This window comes from Amia ocellicauda, chromosome 22 (genome assembly GCF_036373705.1).
Source record: "Amia ocellicauda isolate fAmiCal2 chromosome 22, fAmiCal2.hap1, whole genome shotgun sequence".
Taxonomy (NCBI): Eukaryota; Metazoa; Chordata; class Actinopteri; order Amiiformes; family Amiidae; genus Amia; species Amia ocellicauda.
The window spans coordinates 20,831,833-20,850,138 of record NC_089871.1 but is presented as its reverse complement, the minus strand read 5'-3'; the positions used below and the strand labels follow the sequence as shown (position 1 = coordinate 20,850,138).

The following is an 18,306-nucleotide window of genomic DNA, read 5'->3' as shown; positions in this document are numbered from 1 at the left end:
AGAATTGTTTTAAATATATTTGAAATGTATTTAAATGTTTTAATTCTGCTTATAGGAATCGTTGATTTTGAAACGTCTCGAGCCTTTTACACTAGGTATTATTTATTGATGTATTTTTTTAATATTTATAAATATTAGGCACAATGCAATGTGCAATCTGCAGGATTACAGAGCACCCCATACAATGTTCTTGATTTCTATCCGAACTAATCAATGAATACAGGTAAGAATCATGTAATAATATATCAAACATGTGATTTATATGTGTTATGAATATACGTACATTTATTTTTTATTTATTTTCATATTTACTTTCAGATTTGTTCCCGACTTTAGATAACGAAAGACCCAGCACTTCATACGCTGAGCCGAGTAGGTTATACTTTCCATTTTATACATGTAATATCTCGCCAGGATGTGTGAAGGTAAATTATGGGTCTATACAGTCAGCTTTTTATTTCATTTTGTGTTTTTATCAGATGACATTTCCAGACCGACCTGTGTCAAGCATTTTCAGAAAAGAACATGTTCTGAGGGTGAGTGAGACCTTTATTTCATTACTCCGAGAGATGGAGCCGTGGTCATATTGTACACCAGTGTGCATGGACGTCTGTTGTCTGGCCTTGTCAGGGCGTGCTATGCTGAGGGCCTGCGCTGAGCCATCTGAGCAGAATGATGCGCACGCAGGTCGGTCCCGAGGCATGCTGGAATCTGTAGTGTTTAAAGGGCTGTAGCAACGGAATGCTGGATGTAGTAGACTACGGTTGAAAGTGAAAGTAACCTGGCTGCAGCGCCCAGACTAATCTATGGTATTAACTCATATTTATACATATTTCGATTTAAGACACCGAAAATGCTGACGAACTTGAATCAGGAACGCCTGATCTAAGAAGACGTCTGCATTTAAATGGTATGTTTACATCGTTTATACATTTTTACAACCGTACATTTAAAATGATTATTTATGAAACAGTAATATTGTCCGGGCGGTTGTCATTTTACATTGTACTTACTTAGACCGTTATTTTTAATGTTTTCGTAGCGCCCGCTTTATTGAGACAATTATTAATGTTGTTTATTATTATTGTAATACAGACATCTAGATGTAGTTTTTCTTTTAAAACATATTTGTATATATTTTTATTGTGAATAGCCTATAATAATCTGAACACATTATTGTATTATTAATAAAAGTATAAGAATAGTTCATTTAAATGCTATATGTCTACATAAATCTAATAATTATATATCATTTGATTAAGTACGTTCATTATGTTATTTATTTATTATTATTATTTTATTATTATTATTTTATTTTTTATTTTTTGTTACTGGGGGGTGTTAAATGTATCCGATCTCATGTGTTTCAGGTTCATTGGAATCTATTTCAGACAGTTCATTACTGCGTCTGATTACACAGCAAGGCAGCCCCAGTTATTCGCCAACAACACCCAGAGAAACTGCCCGGGTGTCGCCGCAAGTTAGGAGCCAGGACTCCCCAGCGCATATCCAAACACCACCTGGATCACCAACCAGCGTTGTATCGAGTGAAGAAGAAGATCTAACTACAACCTAGCAGGAGACTATCAATCTACAGGTTGAGTTGGCATCTACGGACCTGCGTGAGTTGCTACATATAGTGTTGAACAATCAAAGACAGGTCAAAGAAGGTCAAACAATCAATCTTAATGAATGCCTTAGCACACCACATAAACAGGACCGGGGATTAAACATTTATTAATTACATAATTATACAACAGCGATAATTATGCCGAGATATTTGTCACAATGCATGATATTATACAAAATATGCTTGACCGGATTTCAAATCCATCATCAGGCAGCAGGCCTATTGGAAGAGGAGATGGTGACTTTTTCAGATATCCACACATTTGAGGAGGTGACGGGTCTTAAGATCGTAGTCTGGTACCGTTGTGAGATAAATGATGTGTTTGTACCATTTCAAACTCACTCAGAGTTTCCCCCCCAGACGTTTTTTCTTTTCCTTCACGAAAATCATTACTACGGTATTAGAAATTTGAAGCCTTTTTGGGGTGTTCGTACATCTGTGATTTTTGCTACAAGGGCTTTAATGATAGGAAGAACCATCAATGCGCCGTGTACTGTAATGTGTGTTACCATCCGCAATGTCGAAAGGGTGAAGCCCCCACAGTGCAGTGTAAGGATTGTTTAAGTTGACCGAACACCAATGTTTCATTCAGTCTGTTAAACCGGCGCCCCTACATAACAAGTATGTATTTTATGACTTTGAGTGTAGGCAGGAAGGAGGTGTTCATATAGCGAATTATATTCACTGTATAGACATGTTGGATCGTGAGTGGGCTGCAGCCGGTGAATCATGTGTTGAGGGTTTCTTTCAAAAATATTGCTGTCCAAAGTATCGAGATTACACATTCATAGCTCATAATGCTAGGGGGTATGACTCTTATATCTTGATGAAATATTTGGTGGAAAACAGTGTAACCCCCGACATCATAGCGCAGGGTTGTAAAATAATGTGTTTCACAGACCATGATTTCAACCAGCGTTACACAGACTCGCTCAACTTCTTACCCATGAAACTGAGCGAGATATACACTTTGATTTCTTACAAAGAAACTAGACTCTAAAAAACACCTACGGTTTAACTGTGAAAGTGATGTGGCAACATGAATGGATGGCTATGAAAAAGCAGGTCGGTATTGTTCGGACGTTCATGAAAACCTTTGTTTTTACCGAATGTCTCGAACCGAGGGACGCTTTGTTCGGAGGACGCACTAACGTGATCTGTTTACATTACGAGACGAAGGCTGAGGAGAGAATAGATTACTATGATTTCACCAGCCTGTACCCCTTTGTCAACAAGACAAAAATGTACCCCGTAGGACACCCCACCATAATTTATCGCAACTTTCTCAATCTCCAGCAATACTTTGGCTTAATCAAGGTCACGATGTATCCAGAGGGCTTTTCTTACCGGTTTTGCCTTATAGAGCTTCGGGAAAATTGATGTTTCCGCTATGTAGAACGTGCATTGAAACTGAAAACCAGACGGTGGAGTGCCCACATGCAGATGATGAGAGGTCATTGACAGGGGTGTGGTGCAGCGTGGAGCTTATAAAGCGATTGAGAAAGGATAGAGTCAGTAAAGTGTACAAGGTTTGGCTTTTCTCAGAAAAAAGACTTTTTGCTGATTACATCATGACGCATCTTAAAGGGAAGCAGGAGGCTTCAGGCTACCCTTCATGGTGTACTGATGAAACCAGTAAAGAGAGCTATATCCAGAAATATCTTGAAAAAGAGGGAATCAGGTTGGATCCGTGCAACATAACTGTAAACCCTGCAAAGAGACAGATATCAAAACTGATTCTAAATAGTCTGTGGGGTAAATTTGGAGAGCGGTCTAATAGAATAAACACAACCTTGATTAAAGATCTGTCGCAGTTTCTTCAATTTCTGTTTTCCAAAGAGCACGATGTGTCGCACTTTAGCTTTATAACTGACAGAGAAGCTCAGGTGCAGTGGCGACGCCCTCAAGATTTCCTGATCAAGCCGGGAAATGTCAAAGTTTTTATAGCAGTTTTTACAACGGTTTATGCCAGATTAGAATTGTATAGTTTAATGGATCGTCTGCAGGAGCGAACTTTATATCACGATACAGACTCTGTAGTCTCTGTCAGCAGACTGGGTGATTGGATGCCGCCGCTTGAAGATTATCTGGGCGAGTTAACAAATGAGCTAGACCCTCAAGATCACATCGAAGACTTATGCTTATAAAACAGCTTCAGGAAAGAGCTGTATGAAGGTGAAAGGTATACCTTTGAATCACACTAACAAGAAACTGATCAATATCAAGTCTCTAACGACATTGGTTCAAAATTATGTTGTAGGCCTAGATCAAAGCGTTCAACCTCAAAAGGTGATTACTTCCAGAAATCAGATCATCTGAAATAATAAGCTCTACACTCTCGAAAACAGGCCACTACAGAAAAGGTTTCGGGTAGTGTACAACAAAAGAGTTATTTTGCCGGACTATAATATGTTACCCTATGGATATTGACGGGGGGTTCGATAACAGACTGCAACACCCCTTTTCATGTATTATATCGGGCCCTTCCAATTCCGGTAAAAGCTTTTTTCTTAGAGAATTCGACAATGGCTATAACACATACTCTTAATAACATAGTTTGGTGTTACTCATGTTGGCAGCCTCTGTACAATGAGCTAATGGTTAAAATTAAAAATCTTTAATTTGTGGAAGGTGTGCCCGCCTCACTTTGCGAAGATGATTTGTTACCCGGCAACAAATGTAATTTAATATGATCGACGATCTCATGGAAACAGCTAGCGACAATAGCATAGTGGAGAAAGCTTTTACAAAATATACACACCATAGAAATTTGAGCATCGTCTATCTAGTTTTTTCAAGGTAAAAAGAGTCGAACGATCAATTTCAATGCTAATTATATTATTCTTTTCAAAAATCCTAGAGATAAGCTGCAGGTGAACACTTTGGCCCGGCAAATGTACCCCAGACAATTTAAATTATTTTTGGAATCGTTTGAAGATGCGACTAAAAAACCTTACGGATGCTTGCTAGTGGATTTAAAAGTGCAAACTGGCGAAGACTATCGTAACAACACCGCCGGATTTATTCCTCAACACTTGCACCCATGCATATTTTGATAATACATCTATACACGTCAACATGAATGTGTGACCGTTATTATGTTTTGATAAATTTGACATATCCACTAGATCCACCTGCCATTTTGAATCTATGTCTGAAACATACACACAATTTCTTTTAAAGTTAATTCTATCCGGTTTATGTAGGGTGTAAGCATCTTGCGCAGACAACCACTCGGCCACACTAATCTTATCTGCGTTAATACCCTGCTCTGACAGCCCTCTCCGGAAACCCTTCCGACCCCCAAACTCCCTACTTTGGCGGGGTTGTAGTGCAACTCCTTTATCCTAGGAGCTTGTCGAGACATTCTGTAAGAGCACCCAAAAAACAATGAACAAAATATTTATAAAAAGGCTCTTTTATTCATTTTCAGAGTACAAACCCAATTTTAAGCAATTGAGAAAAGTATAACACATACAGCATTTTTTCCCATTATTTAAACAAAAAGAAATCAACTGATTGGTTACTTGCTCTATATCGACTACTACACCGGCTTTTATTTTATAAGTATACACATCGATTACATACATGTATTAAACAATAATATGAGCTATTTTAAAAATAAACAGCCATTCATTAAACATAACTTGTAAAAGATTATATTAATGTTGATGAAATGGTCTAACATCGTTCTTTGCAACCGTGATCATAGCCGCCCAGTTTTCATAACCCTCAATCTTTTTCACATCATCCATTAAATGCTCCCAAGTTTGAAAGTTGAGTATCGTCGACAGTCAAATCTGTAGAGAAAAGGCGATCGTCGGCCACTTTCTTTTCCAATACTTTGTACAATAGGGCCCTCAGATTTATTGTGGTATGTTGGCAACAAATCCGGTTACAGAAACAATCCAGAACATTCCCCATCTTCAGGTGCTTTCAGTTGCTTTCAGCCTCTGAGTCGGTTTCATACAAATCAAATTCCTTCTCCTTGTATTCTGCTTTACTTTCTTAACGGAAGAAATATTCCTTCAGCTTGCCGGAGGTTTTTCTGCTGCTTTCATTCAACTCGTTGAACAGTTGGTCGAGTTTCTTTCTGATGTACGGCTCCTTTTTCAGCTCCAACAAAATTGTATCTATAATTTTCTGTACCTGCACAGGACAGACATGCAGATGATGATAAGATAATGCTTTGACTAGCGCTGATTTCAACCAAAGTTTGCTCAGTTTTTTGTAAAAATCCTTGAAATAGACATAACAGGAGGACACCTGCTTCCATGATGACCCCTCGCTTCGGAAGAACAGCCTACAAACTTTGCAGAACTTGCACCTTTTGTAGCTTTTGATTGGATAAACAGTCACAGTACTCTATGTAATTTTACCTTTAAAACTGTACTCATTTCTGCTAAGAGGGGTTGCCCCTCGCACGTGATTCTTCCAAGCTCGTTAAATAAATATCTTATTCTATGTGCTCCAAGACTTCAATTCTTTACTGGGTTCTTCAATATGTATAAAGCTGTGAAGCTAAATTAAGATTCTACATTGCTACTGTGCAATAAGAAAGAAAAGTTGATTCCGATGGAATTTCACTGCCAGACATCTTTGTCTCATGAAGCTGAAAAACTAAATCTTATTCTTAATAAAATAAATGTATTTTCTCGTCTGCGACCATTTCTACCTGAAGAATCCAGGAGTGAACTTCCACAAACAAAGTAGCACAAGTAGTCTTAGCAGAATTTCCTGCTGATAGCGCCTTAAACATGGAAATGATCTTTGGCCCAGTGCTGGGAAGTGAAGAAGACCAGAATGAGACCATCTATTGGCCAGGACAGATTCCCCCTAGTGTTCCTGACCCAGAAAGTGTTAATATAAGAACATAAGAAAGTTTACAAATGAGAGGAGGCCATTCGACCCATCGTGCTCGTTTGGTGTTCATTAATATCTAAGTGATCCAAGGATCCTATCCAGTCTATTTTTAAATGTTCCCAAACTTTCACCTTCTACCACATCGCTGGGTAGTTTATTCCAGATTGTGACTAATCTCTGTGTAAATAAGTGTCTCCTGTTTTCCGTTTTGAATGCCTTGAAGCACAATTTCCATTTGTGTCCCCGGGTGCGTGTGTCCCTGCTGATCTGGAAAAGCTCCTCTGGTTTGATGTGGTCGATGCCTTTCATGATTTTGAAGACTTGGATCAAGTCCCCACGTAGTCTCCTCTGTTCCAGGGTGAAAAGGTTCAGTTCCCTCAGTCTCTCTGAGTAGGACTTTCCCTTCAGACCTGGAATAAGTCTGGTTGCTCTCCTCTGAACTGCCTCTAGAGCAGCGATATCTTTCTTGAAGTGTGGAGCCTAGAACTGTACACAGTATCCAGATGAGCTCTAACTAGTGCATTGTACAGTCTGAACATTACTGCCCTTGTTCTCAATTCTACACTTTGGACAATATACCCTAACATTCTGTTTGCCTTTTTTATTGCTTCCCCACATTGCTTGGATGGAGAAAGTGAGGAGTCCACATAGACTCCTAGGTCTTTCTTATGCGTTACTTCATCTAGATCTGTACCTCCCATAGTGTAATTATAGTGGACATTTTTGTTACCTGCATGTATTACCTTGCACTTGTCCACATTGAATTTCATTTGCCAGGTGTCAGCCCAGAACTGAATGTTATCTAAGTCCCTCTGAATAGCCTGTGCTGCCAAGATTGTATCTGCTGAGTCACCTATTTTAGTATCATCTGCAAATTTGACAAGTTTGCTAACTATCCCAGAGTCCAGATCATTAATATAGAATAGAAAAAGCAAAGGCCCTAGTACTGATCCCTGTGGAACTCCACTAACAACCTCACTCCAGTTAGAAGCAACTCCTCTAATCGACACCCTTTGTTTCCTATACATCAACCAGTTCATAATCCATCTACTTACATTACCCTGAATGCCTACAGCTTCCAATTTGAGGATCAGTCTTTGGTGTGGAACCTTATCAAAAGCTTTTTGAAAATGTAAGTATATCATATCATATGCTTTCACGTGATCTACAGCTGTAGTTGTATGTTCAAAAAATTCTAATAAATTAGAAAGACATGATCTGCCTCGTCTAAACCCATGTTGACTATCTCCAAGAATATGGTTTTCATTAAGATGCTCCTCTATTTTCTGTCTAATCATTTTTTCCAACATTTTACAGGTGATGCAGGTGAGACTGATTGGTCTGTAATTTCCTGGCTCAGTTTTGTCCCCTTTCGTGTGGATTGGTATGACATTTGCTGTCTTCCAGTCAGTTGGCACATCACCTGTTCTAAGTGTCATTTGGAATAATTGAGTTAGCGGCCTATAAATAATTTCCCTCATTTCTTTAAGTACTGTTGGAAATATCCCATCTGGCCCAGGTGATTTGTTTGTTTTTAATTCTGCTAGTCCCTTTAGTACCTCCTCCTCATTTATCCTGATCTCTCTTAGGGTTTGACTGGACTGATTGTCAACCTGTGGCATGTCATCTGTTTTTTCTTTTGTAAAAACCTCTGTGAAATACTCATTTAGAATATTTGCCACATCTTGTTAGTTTTCCAAGATGCCTCCATTTTTGCCCTTTATCTGTTTCACTTCCTCCTTTATTGACCGCTTGCTGTTGTAATATTGAAAGCTCTTTGCATTGGTTTTAGCTCCAAGAGCTATGTTTCTTTCTATTGCCCTTTTTGCTTTCCTGATCCCTTTCTTAAGATCTCTTTGCAGCTCAACATATTCTATGTATTTTGTTTCGTCACCATCCCTTTTGTATGCGCTATACAACATTTTCTTTCTCTTGATATTTTTTTGCATACCTCTATTAAACCATTTTGGCCAGTGTTTTTTGGTCCTCAATTTGCTAAGTTTTGGTACAAATTGCTCCTGAGCCTCAAGTAGTATAATAAGATAACAGCATTTTCTGACCCAGATATTTTGAAAAAGCAAATGGAAATAAGACAGATATTCACAGAAAACACAGAAGAAGCAGGAAGTGGATCTGAAAAGATGTTATTAGCCATTCATGGCAAGAATTTTATGATTGTTGCAACCTTGGAACTTTACTGCCGAAAAATGGAAGGCTATTGGCAGAATACTTGTGCAAAGACCAATGTTTGTGATTGACTGTTGGAGGGACATTTTACTACCAATATTGACTCTGCATCCTGAACAATTGTCAGAATTGTACTCTGACATACAACCAACATGACAGAAAGTTATGAGACTTTTTAGATTACCCAAAACATTATACCAAAAGAAAAATAAGTTACAAACCATCTGAAAACATACATTTGAGAACTTGATCACTGTCACTGATTGGATCTACGTGGAATTTGAAAAAATTACAGAATTCACCAGATGACTTCAGATGACTACAAGAATTTCCCAGATTTCCGAATGTAGTTCAATGCTGTTCTTGAAAACAATATCTGGTTGATGGACATTGTGTAAAGTACTTGGCAGCTGATTGTCATCCCCATTTTTTTTTTTTACTAAATTGTTCATTTTTTTTTTTTTGGTATGGTGTTACAATGTAAATGTCAAAATACATATTCTTCTTTATATACAAGCCACATAATTAAGATGAGGGAACTTAACATTTTCACCCTGGAACAGAGAAGACTAAATGGGGACCTGATTAAAAAATGCATTCAAGACAGAAAACAGGAGACACTTCTTCATACAGAGAGTTGTCACAATCTGGAACAAACTCTCCAGGGATGTGGTTGAAGCTGAACATTTGGGAACATTTAAAAATAGACTAGATAGGATCCTTGGATCATGTAGTTTTCACGTATTGGACACCAAATTAGCACAATGGGTCGAATGGCCTCCTCTCATTTGTCAACTTTCTAATGTTCTTATGTTCTTAAGTGGTAGTAGTGATGAGGATATGGAAAGCATTGAGGAAGACCAGGGAATAGATGAATATGATGACAGTGATGGAGATCAAGAGAGTGACCAGAGCTGTGACGGAGAACAGGGCAGTCATGAGATTGAGTAGAAGTAGGAACGTGACAGGCTTGGTCAAGTCCAAGGCTGTATTAGCTCAATCACAATGTCATTCTGTTCAGAATTAAATTTTTAAATATAAAACAAAATCAGCAAAACCAACGATATTCTTAAACACAAAACTGACAAGTACAAGTTCAACTCCACTTCCGCTTCCACTGTACAGAGGGTTATGGGATAGAAAGGGAGCTGTGAGCCAAACTGTACAGTGCTTCACCAAGCCGTGGTTACTATGGCAACCCCTTCATACAGGACTATTGGGAGTGCTCCATTGCCATGGTAACCCCACTGCTTAGTGAGGCTTAGGGTGTGTTCACACTTGTAGTTCGGTTCTCTTGGTTCTCTTGGTCCGGACCAAAAACGAAAATGATACATTTAGTCCTGGGTCACTTAGCGTTCACACTGGCATTTTCAACACTGAACCTAAACAAAAGCCATAAGGATAAGGTCACAACCTGATCTGACAGCTTTATGACGTATATTATGCAACGGAACTTGCTGAACATCATATAAAAAAAAAAAATCGGAACGCTTCACGGATTTGCGTGTCATCCTTTCGCAGCCTAACATCCAAAACCATTCACACCAGCTGAGAACAAACGAGGAGCACATAAAATGTGTAAAGGAGGCAAAACAGGACCAGGAATTCCTCCATTCCACACTTCACCGACGATGTGCTGCAAGGAGACGGCTGTTCCGATGCCTGTACCAAACATTAGGCAACATAACTCCTATTATGAGAAGAACCAGGTATGCTTGATCATTCTCTCCTTTGAAATCAAAGAATCAAGTACAGTACTTACAAGAACAGAATTACATTTGTTTGATAACTGTTTTATCAAGTTATATATTTTCAAGATTTCCCTGTTTTTTTGCTGTTATACTGGAAATATGCTCGTCAGATCAAATGCTAATAAGGAGCTTTACTTCCTCATTGCTCCATGTTTGCCCTCTGCTCATTTTGTTGTGAGTAGCGTACACCACTGTTCCCACTCTATGGGTCACATCTTGTGACATCACATCCTATTATTGGTCCGTTTAGACATCTTTGGTCCATGTTGCGTTCATATATCAATCGAACCGCACCAGAGTTCGTTTGGAAGTGGACCAAGACCCACTTTGGTCTTGGTCCGCTTGTTTGGTGTGCACCAAGGTTCGGGTGGCAGCGTTCACACTTGTTCAAATGAACCGCACTAACAGAGCAATTTCACCAGAGTTCGTTTTAATCGAACCAAACCTGCCAAGTGTGAAGACACCCTTAGAGCCTCATGAAAATCAAGTCTGGCATTGTGCTTCCGGCTTAGACGAGCCTGTTTTCAATATAGTCACTACAGCGCTTATAGGGAAGTTAAACAAAGAATATGTTTAGTTGCATATATATATATATATATATATATATATATATTTACAGTGAGTGAAAAAAGTATTTGATCCCCTGCTGATTTTGTATGTTTGCCCACTGACAAAGAAATGGTTGGTGTATTTTAACAGTGAGAGACAGAATAACAACAAAAAAATCTAGAAAAACGCATTTCAAAAAAGTTATAAATTGATTTCCATGTTAATGAGGGAAATAAGTATTTGACCCCTTCGACTTAGTACTTGTAGTTGGCCACCAGGTTTGCACACATCTCTTTGCAGATCCTCTCCAAGTCATTAAGGTTTCGAGGCTGATGTTTGGCAACTCGAACCTTCAGCTCCCTCCACAGATTTTCTATGGGATTAAGGTCTGGAGACTGGCTAGGCCACTCCAGGACCTTAATGTGCTTCTTCTTGAGCCACTCCTTTGTTGCCTTGGCTGTGTGTTTTGGGTCATTGTCATGTTGAAATACCCATCCACGACCCATTTTTAATGCCCTGGCTGAGGGAAGGAGCTTCTCACCCAAGATTTGACGGTACATGGCCCTTTCCATCGTCCCTTTGATGTGGTGCAGTTGTCCTGTCCCCTTAGCAGAAAAACACCCCCAAAGCATAATGTTTCCACCTCCATGTTTGATGGTGGGGATGGTGTTCTTGGGGTCATTCCTCCTCCTCCAAACACGGCGAGTTGAGTTGATGCCAAAGAGCTCGATTTTGGTCTCATCTGACCACAACACTTTCACCCAGTTCTCCTCTGAATCATTCAGATGTTCATTGGCAAACTTCAGACGGGCCTGTACATGTGCTTTCTTGAGCAGGGGGACCTTGCGGGCGCTGCAGGATTTCAGTCCTCGTGGCGTAGTGTGTTACCAATTGTTTTCTTGGTGACTATGGTCCCAGCTGCCTTGAGATCATTAACAAGATCCTCCCATGTAGTTCTGGGCTGATTCCTCACCGTTCTCATGATCATTGAAACTCCACGAGGTGAGATCTTGCATGGAGCCCCGGACTGAGGGAGACTGACAGTTATTTTGTGTTTCTTCCATTTGCGAATAATCGCACCAACTGTTGTCACCTTCTCACCAAGCTGCTTGGTGATGGTCTTGTAGCCCATTCCAGCCTTGTGTAGGTCTACAATCTTGTCCCTGACATCCTTGGACAGCTCTTTGGTCTTGGCCATGGTGGAGAGTTTGGAATCTGATTGATTGATTGTTTCTGTGGACAGGTGTCTTTTATACAGGTAACGAGCTGAGATTAGGAGCACGCCAAGTTCTCCTAATCTTAGCCCATTACCTGTATAAAAGACACCTGGGAGCCAGAAATCTTGCTGATTGATAGGGGATCAAATACTTACTTCCCTCATAACATGCAAATCAATTTATAACTTTTTTGAAATGCGTTTTTCTTGATTTTTTTGTTGTTATTCTGTCTCTCACTGTTAAAATACACCTACCATTAAAATTATAGACTGATATTTTCTTTGTCAGTGGGCAAACGTACAAAATCAGCAGGGGATCAAATACTTTTTTCCCTCACTGTATTTTCTTTCAACGGATTACATTTTTTTGTATGTATTATATTATTATTATGATTATTATTTTTATTTTAAAGTTTTGGAATTCTAATTAAACCATTAATTCTTAGTGAAGCTGTGCCTCAGTTGCCTAAACGGATGAGTCATCTCTGGTCCAGATTTGCCAGACACTGATTCTTATAGTGTTGTTTAAACCATTGGAAAATGCAGAAAATCTTTCAAGTTTAAGGTTTGGTGACATATATACTTGTCTCCTTCACTCAGTTGAGTACATTTTTTTTTAATATGTTACTGTGTTACGATATTACAGAAGCCTGTTTCAACCACAAAAATAGGTTAAACAAAAATACATAAAACAAGATATACAAAACAAAACAACCATCAAAAGATGTCTACTGGTTCATCACATGACAATCACATCACAGAGAGTCAACTGTTCTAGAAGTCTATATAGCAATTCAAGACAGAAATCTCACCAGGATGGAAATCTATATTTGACCATGATTTAACACCCATGTGATGCTGGAGCTGCTTCCATGCTTCCATTGCCATCAGCTGTGGGGAGTGAAGCAGCCATTTCTGAGCTGGCTGGAATGTTCAAGGCTTACTTGGAGTGCTAGAAGCAGAGAGAAGTTTGGACAGAAAGAGAAACAATGAGGTAGGAACAGAAATTGAAAGTCATACAGTTACAGATCACTAAATTGCAGAGGGATGTGCTGGCACAGGGGTCAGGTCAGGATAGCAGACTGATTTGTTTTATTGCCGAGTCAAAGTTGAACAATCTGATGATTGGAGAACACATTGAACACTATCTAACCACTTTTGAAAGAATTGCAACTACTTATCAATGGCCAAAGAATAGTCAATCGGGTAACTTTCCTTGCTAATGGGGAAGGCCAGAAGCACATATGTGGTCATGGATTCCACCCTTGATTATGACCAGGTCAAGGAGCAGTCTTATGGATATATGCCATTAGCTCAGAAAGTTACCACCAGAGATTTAGAGACTTGGGAGTTCTGCCAAGAGAAACATCTCAGGAGTTATATGTACGCCTCTAGGACTTGTTTGTCATGTTGGTGAACTTGGAATGCTGTATCAAGATGGACTTAGCAGACATTATGATCCAGAACAGTTTCTGCGCATGCTGAATCCAGAAGTGAGAGTGTGGGTGAAGGAACACAATCCAGGGACCACCAAGGAAGCAGCCCAGCTGGTGGATGCGTTTGCAGCAACCTAGGGGTCTCCAGATAGACCGAATCTGAGGAGGTCTTACACGTCCAGCCAGTGTTAAGTCTGATGGGTTTGGGAACCCTGGGGTCCTGTGATCCAGTAGCTTACAGCCCACAGAAAGAAACAATGAATAGCACTGTGAGAAAGGGATGTGCTTACCTTGCTTACCTTGATCAGCAGCTTGTGTGAATGGAAATAGAATAAAGAATCAGAGGCATGATCTTTACAGTTCAGCTGTTCCTGAGACCTGCTGTCTTTTTCTGAAGATCTGATCTTTATCTGATCAGCACTGCACAAGGTCTCCGCTTGATGTCTGGTGATGTCTGGTTGGAGAAAGAAGACAAGGTTAAATACAGCATAGAGGAGGCATTCTCACCCCTTAACCCTCCCCAAAACTGAGGTGGTATAAGTAGTGTAACGATCATCCTGCACAATTTTTAAGCAGCCGCACTGTCCTCCAAACGGAGTGATTACTGCCCCACTTTATAAACAGTTAAAGTACGTCAGCAAGGGTGACAAACGGCAAACGCAGGGACGTCAGATGTGTTAATTCTTAACCAATGCAGTTAATTGTGGGGATTCAGTATGATAGAAATGGAAATAGGATAGATAGGAAAGAAACCATGAAATAAGTGAAGTACAGAATATAGGACAGAAAGACTGCAGAATACAACTATAGTATAAGGATATAGAAGGGATATTAATTGATATATGGTAAAGGACTTGGTAAAAGGTAGCAAAGTACTGGGAATACAACAGGCGAAAAAGAAAGAGAAAAATAAGTTATTGAGCTGAAGCAGGAGCCCAAAACACTCACTAACAATCAGACCCTCCACAGACAGACAACCCAACAAACACATGATGTAGAAAACAATTAGATGGATGGATTAGAATGGAGATAAATGGGATTGAAATTGATGGACTCCACAAAATGCAACTGGGAACAGGTTGAAGAAAAGTAACAAAGTAAAGGAGAAATGAACTGTGCTGCAAAGTAACAAAAGAAATTAGCAATGTCTAAGTCTTGATGAAAATGGTCATGGAAAATCATGGAGTGAGCTCACCCAGCAGACATCCAGTGAAAACAGCAATGAATGTTGAGGAGATTGATTGGAAAAAATTCAGAGCTTTGCAGTGGTCTTTGGGGATAATCCAGGGCCCTGTTTCAGAAAGCAGGTTTAACAGGTTTCAGAACAGGTGAAAACAATTAGTTAAATCAACTCTGAGTTAAGTTAACCCTGAGTAAAGCACGTGCATGAGGAGATCAAAAGCTCTCATCAATGTAACACAGATAACATGATTAATCATGGCAGCAGTGAAAGAACGTGAGTTGGCGTGGCACAAAATTGCTGACGGAGTCAATATGTGAGTATTAATTGAAAAAAAGGAAAAGTTTTATCTCAAGTGTTCCACTTATTCAACATTTATATATATATATATATATATATATATATATATATATATATATATATATATATATATATATATATGTGTGTGTGTTTGTGTGTGTGCGTGTGTGTGTGTGTGTGAGTGGGTAATATTTATGCAGGTGCAACCCAACAGGCACAAAACTTACTTGGCAGCAACTGAAGAGGAAATATAAAAATATACTTCAAAAACGTAAGGTATAATTTCATTACAAGCAATTGTGATTTAGCTTGTTATTAATTGTTATTTGTTATTTGTTAATTGTTATTTAGCCTACCCTAACTAATTAAACAGCATTCATTGGCTACATTCAACTTATATATTAAGTAGTTATTAGTTAGTATATTAAGTATTTAGTGACATTTTCTAATCTTCTAATGTCTAATCTTAATCTTCTACCAATTACTGATGGTGTAATCTGTGTGGTGGAGCCTTCTGTCATAACAGACCTCCATGCAGTTGTAAGTACTCTTAATACTCCACAGATTTTTAATAATGGGTTAGAGTAGAACACAAAATTGTAAATTTTCATTACAGGAGGATGATGAAGACACCTTGGCAGCTGCCATAGAGAGGGAAGATACAGAGAGGCCTATTGAGGTTCACACCTTAATAATAACATCTAACAGTTGATGTGTTGTACCATAATAAAACTTGCACCTTCTTTTTCTCTAACAGAGCAATGCTGGAAATTACAATGAGGAAGAGGGTCCATCCACCTTGTTCAGCATTGGCCCATGACTTACAATGAAACAGACCTGGCACTGTGAAATTCAATGTCATTTTTTTGTGTTTCTATTGCTCCCTGTGAAACACCTGTACAAGGTGTACCTAGAGAAACAAATTGAAAAATGTAATTTAGAAATGGACCACATAAAGCTGCAGATAAAAATAGAAATACAACTGCTGGAACATCAGTTAAAGGTGGGTGATTTTACTTGTTTGAACAACATAAAAAATATTAACTACTGTACTGCATTTGTACTTGCAGGAAATGAAGATTTCATGAAAAGAAAGGCATATTGTCTTTATTTGACACTGGGGAGGTGGTGGGTCAATCAGAAATGATGGTAGCATATTGTGTCTCTGACTGCTCTTCCATCTCATGTGTCAGCAGGGTGGTCAGGATCGTTATCAGGATTGTTCACTGGTTCAGTGGGACATTGTTCTCCTCTAATTGTGGCAATGTTGTGGAGAACACCACACATGCCACAATAATGCCACCCTGAGCAACCCTGTGACCCTGAGCCTACGAAGGCACTGGAACCGGAGTTAAGAGTTAAGCTAAACTGGTTTGGGAAACCGAAAACCCAGAGTTTCCGTCAACTAACTCTGAGTTTTCACTAAACCCGCTTTCTGAAACAGGGCCCAGGAATGATGAGTGAAGATGAATGCAGCAGTTGTGAGGAAAGTACAAAACAAGCCAACACACAAACTGTAAAACAACACTCAACAGGATCCCACACAAGACAAAACAATAAACACCTACATAGACAACAGTGCTAATAGAAACAAAAAACAAAGTATATAGATATCTGTTAGTATGATTGATCAAATTAAATGATTCAAATAAGAAGAACTGAGAAAAGATTGCAAAACAATAGAGTCACCCCAGCTATGACTGCCCTGTATATACCAACAGGTGCTGCCTAGGCTGTGTTTGGACAATGGAGGATTTGAATGAGTCAAAGGGGGGAGAGATAGGACCAGAGGACTGTGGGAAGTGAAGTTTTTACCAGGCCAGGCTTCTGTCTCTAGTTAATGGGACAGGTGGATGTTTAACCACCCACTGTAATATTCTGAGTGTTACAATAGGCTACAGTAACTAACCTGGTAAAAAAGGGTCAATCTACAGTGACATTCATGCCAGTATTTTAGCGAACTGTCTAGTACTTGTACACTACATGGCCAACAGTATGTGGACACCACTTCTAATTAGTGTATATGGCATGTGGAAGACTCTGAGACCAAGTAGAGGAAGATTCTATGGTCTGATGAGACCAAAATAGAGCTTTCTGGCCTCAGCGCTAAGCGCTACATTTGGTGAAATCCTAACACCGCACATCATCCTGAGAACACCATCCCTACTGAAGAACCAATATTAATGTTTAATATAAGCTGTATAATGTTTTATATTAATAATAATATCTAGACTGAGCAAATTAGATTTCTCAAGCTAGCAACAGGCAGTTGTTCAGGGCATACCCCCTGGACATTGTTCTCTCCACTTTGACTTCTGTTTATTATGATAAGAGGAACACCCAAACAGATAAATAGCCCATAGATACCAGTTTGCTTAGTGTTTGTTTGGGGTTTTCTTTTCTTCTCTCAAGGCTGAAGATGTTACATTATAGTGATTGATTACCTCATTGTCCATTGTTAAAACTGTGAGATTGGGCAGTTTGTATGCCACAACAGGAAAACATCTGCTTCCATGATGACTTCCTCCCTCTGGAAGTGTCCTACAAACTTTGCAGAGCTTGCACCTTTTGAAGCTTTTGATTGGATGAACGGCCACAACATCCTACGTCATCTTCCTATAAAGCTGCACTCATGTTTGTAAACATTAAGAATCTCTGCTGGAGAGCTCCCATGTTGGGCCCTCAGAGGCCTGGCATGTAAAATACATACATTTATCATCTGTGCATCAAGACTGGGTTCTTCACCTACCATGAAGCATGCTGGTGGCAGCATTACGTAAAATAGATGCAGCGAACTACAGAGACATCCTTTAAAAAAACCTCCTGAAGTCTGCAAGAGACCTGGGACTTGGGAGAAGATTAATCTTCCAGCAGGGCAATGACACCAAACATACAGCCAAAGCCACACTGGAGCGGCTTAAAAATAAAAAGGTCAATGTCCTGGAGTGGCCCAGTAAAAGCCCGGACCTCAATCCTTTTGAGAATATGTGGAAAGAGTTGAACATTGCTGTTCACCAAAGCTCCCCATCCAACTTGATGGAGCTTGAGAAATTTTAGAAAGATGAATGGGCAAACATTGCTGTGTCCAGATGTGCAAAGCTGGTAGATACTTCTACACATAGACTAATAGACCAAATATTGACTGAAGGGGTGATTACTTAGAAAATAATTGAATGCATGTTTTGTATTTGTAA

The 18,306-nt window shown here is 39.3% G+C and overlaps 1 long non-coding RNA gene across 2 annotated transcripts in view; it reads left to right on the top strand.

The window, feature by feature from the left end:
* Window positions 1–787: 787 nt before the first annotated feature.
* LOC136718214 (uncharacterized) overlaps window positions 788–18,306 on the top strand; it is an 83,426-nt gene continuing 65,907 nt past the window's right edge. For both annotated transcript variants that reach the window (XR_010805264.1, XR_010805263.1), the window contains exons 1-2: window positions 788–910; window positions 1,371–1,622. This is a non-coding gene — a long non-coding RNA (uncharacterized LOC136718214). The remainder of the gene's footprint in view (window positions 911–1,370; window positions 1,623–18,306) is intronic.